The sequence below is a fragment of the Equus caballus genome, unplaced genomic scaffold, assembly GCF_041296265.1.
Source record: "Equus caballus isolate H_3958 breed thoroughbred unplaced genomic scaffold, TB-T2T haplotype2-0000440, whole genome shotgun sequence".
NCBI classification, from domain to species: domain Eukaryota; kingdom Metazoa; phylum Chordata; class Mammalia; order Perissodactyla; family Equidae; genus Equus; species Equus caballus.
In genome coordinates, this window is record NW_027222395.1 from 12,522,567 (window position 1) to 12,526,068 (window position 3,502).

Sequence of the window (3,502 nt, forward strand, 5' to 3'; positions counted from 1 at the left end):
CAGAAGTCCTACTTCAGCCAGATCAGGCCTGCAAAGAAACTGCGTTTCACAGGCCTTTGGAAGAGATGTTCCCGGTAGGCTGTAAGAGCACTGTGCAGAGCGAGTTGTTTCTTAGCTTCCCAAAGAGCTGGAAGCAAGATGCTGTGGGGCCCAACTCGCCCTTTGGAAAGAAGCCTGCACGTTGTGCCTTTCAGCTCTAGGGCAAAGTAGCACACCCAGAGCAGAAGTCCTACTTCAGCCAGATCAGGCCTGCAAAGAAACTGCGTTTCACAGGCCTTTGGAAGAGATGTTCCCGGTAGGCTGTAAGAGCACTGTGCAGAGCGAGTTGTTTCTTAGCTTCCCAAAGAGCTGGAAGCAAGATGCTGTGGGGCCCAACTCGCCCTTTGGAAAGAAGCCTGCACGTTGTGCCTTTCAGCTCTAGGGCAAAGTAGCACACCCAGAGCAGAAGTCCTACTTCAGCCAGATCAGGCCTGCAAAGAAACTGCGTTTCACAGGCCTTTGGAAGAGATGTTCCCGGTAGGCTGTAAGAGCACTGTGCAGAGCGAGTTGTTTCTTAGCTTCCCAAAGAGCTGGAAGCAACATGCTGTGGGGCCCAACTCGCCCTTTGGAAAGAAGCCTGCACGTTGTGCCTTTCAGCTCTAGGGCAAAGTAGCACACCCAGAGCAGAAGTCCTACTTCAGCCAGATCAGGCCTGCAAAGAAACTGCGTTTCACAGGCCTTTGGAAGACATGTTCCCACTAGGCTGTAAGAGGACTGTGCAGAGCGAGTTGTTTCTTAGCTTCCCAAAGAGCTGGAAGCAAGATGCTGTGGGGCCCAACTCGCCCTTTGGAAAGAAGCCTGCACGTTGTGCCTTTCAGCTCTAGGGCAAAGTAGCACACCCAGAGCAGAAGTCCTACTTCAGCCAGATCAGGCCTGCAAAGAAACTGCGTTTCACAGGCCTTTGGAAGAGATGTTCCCGGTAGGCTGTAAGAGCACTGTGCAGAGCGAGTGGTTTCTTAGCTTCCCAAAGAGCTGGAAGCAAGATGCTGTGGGGCCCAACTCGCCCTTTGGAAAGAAGCCTGCACGTTGTGCCTTTCAGCTCTAGGGCAAAGTAGCACACCCAGAGCAGAAGTCCTACTTCAGCCAGATCAGGCCTGCAAAGAAACTGCGTTTCACAGGCCTTTGGAAGAGATGTTCCCAATAGGCTGTAAGAGCACTGTGTAGAGCGAGTTGTTTCTTAGCTTCCCAAAGAGCTGGAAGCAAGATGCTGTGGGGCCCAACTCGCCCTTTGGAAAGAAGCCTGCACGTTGTGCCTTTCAGCTCTAGGGCAAAGTAGCACACCCAGAGCAGAAGTCCTACTTCAGCCAGATCAGGCCTGCAAAGAAACTGCGTTTCACAGGCCTTTGGAAGAGATGTTCCCGGTAGGCTGTAAGAGCACTGTGCAGAGCGAGTTGTTTCTTAGCTTCCCAAAGAGCTGGAAGCAACATGCTGTGGGGCCCAACTCGCCCTTTGGAAAGAAGCCTGCACGTTGTGCCTTTCAGCTCTAGGGCAAAGTAGCACACCCAGAGCAGAAGTCCTACTTCAGCCAGATCAGGCCTGCAAAGAAACTGCGTTTCACAGGCCTTTGGAAGAGATGTTCCCACTAGGCTGTAAGAGGACTGTGCAGAGCGAGTTGTTTCTTAGCTTCCCAAAGAGCTGGAAGCAAGATGCTGTGGGGCCCAACTCGCCCTTTGGAAAGAAGCCTGCACGTTGTGCCTTTCAGCTCTAGGGCAAAGTAGCACACCCAGAGCAGAAGTCCTACTTCAGCCAGATCAGGCCTGCAAAGAAACTGCGTTTCACAAGCCTTTGGAAGAGATGTTCCCGGCAGGCTGTAAGAGCACTGTGCAGAGCGAGTTGTTTCTTAGCTTCCCAAAGAGCTGGAAGCAAGATGCTGTGGGGCCCAACTCGCCCTTTGGAAAGAAGCCTGCACGTTGTGCCTTTAAGCTCTAGGGCAAAGTAGCACACCCAGAGCAGAAGTCCTACTTCAGCCAGATCAGGCCTGCAGAGAAACTGCGTTTCACAGGCCTTTGGAAGAGATGTTCCCACTAGGCTGTAAGAGCACTGTGCAGAGCAAGTTGTTTCTTAGCTTCCCAAAGAGCTGGAAGCAAGATGCTGTGGGGCCCAACTCGCCCTCTGGAAAGAAGCCTGCACGTTGTGCCTTTCAGCTCTAGGGCAAAGTAGCACACCCAGAGCAGAAGTCCTACTTCAGCCAGATCAGGCCTGCAAAGAAACTGCGTTTCACAGGCCTTTGGAAGAGATGTTCACACTAGGCTGTAAGAGCACTGTGCAGAGCGAGTTGTTTCTTAGCTTCCCAAAGAGCTGGAAGCAAGATGCTGTGGGGCCCAACTCGCCCTTTGGAAAGAAGCCTGCACGTTGTGCCTTTCAGCTCTAGGGCAAAGTAGCACACCCAGAGCAGAAGTCCTACTTCAGCCAGATCAGGCCTGCAAAGAAACTGCGTTTCACAGGCCTTTGGAAGAGATGTTGCCACTAGGCTGTAAGAGCACTGTCCAGAGCGAGTTGTTTCTTAGCTTCCCAAAGAGCTGGAAGCAAGATGCTGTGGGGCCCAATTCGCCCTTTGGAAAGAAGCCTGCACGTTGTGCCTTTCAGCTCTAGGGCAAAGTAGCACACCCAGAGCAGAAGTCCTACTTCAGCCAGATCAGGCCTGCAAAGAAACTGCGTTTCACAGGCCTTTGGAAGAGATGTTCCCACTAGGCTGTAAGAGCACTGTGCAGAGCGAGTTGTTTCTTAGCTTCCCAAAGAGCTGGAACCAAGATGCTGTGGGGCCCAACTCGCCCTTTGGAAAGAAGCCTGCACGTTGTGCCTTTCAGCTCTAGGGCAAAGTAGCACACCCAGAGCAGAAGTCCTACTTCAGCCAGATCAGGCCTGCAAAGAAACTGCGTTTCACAGGCCTTTGAAAGAGATGTTCCCGGTAGGCTGTAAGAGCACTGTGCAGAGCGAGTTGTTTCTTAGCTTCCCAAAGAGCTGGAAGCAAGATGCTGTGGGGCCCAACTCGCCCTCTGGAAAGAAGCCTGCACGTTGTGCCTTTCAGCTCTAGGGCAAAGTAGCACACCCAGAGCAGAAGTCCTACTTCAGCCAGATCAGGCCTGCAAAGAAACTGCGTTTCACAGGCCTTTGGAAGAGATGTTCACACTAGGCTGTAAGAGCACTGTGCAGAGCGAGTTGTTTCTTAGCTTCCCAAAGAGCTGGAAGCAAGATGCTGTGGGGCCCAACTCGCCCTTTGGAAAGAAGCCTGCACGTTGTGCCTTTCAGCTCTAGGGCAAAGTAGCACACCCAGAGCAGAAGTCCTACTTCAGCCAGATCAGGCCTGCAAAGAAACTGCGTTTCACAGGCCTTTGGAAGAGATGTTCCCACTAGGCTGTAAGAGCACTGTGCAGAGCGAGTTGTTTCTTAGCTTCCCAAAGAGCTGGAAGCAAGATGCTGTGGGGCCCAACTCGCCCTTTGGAAAGAAGCCTGCACGTTGTGC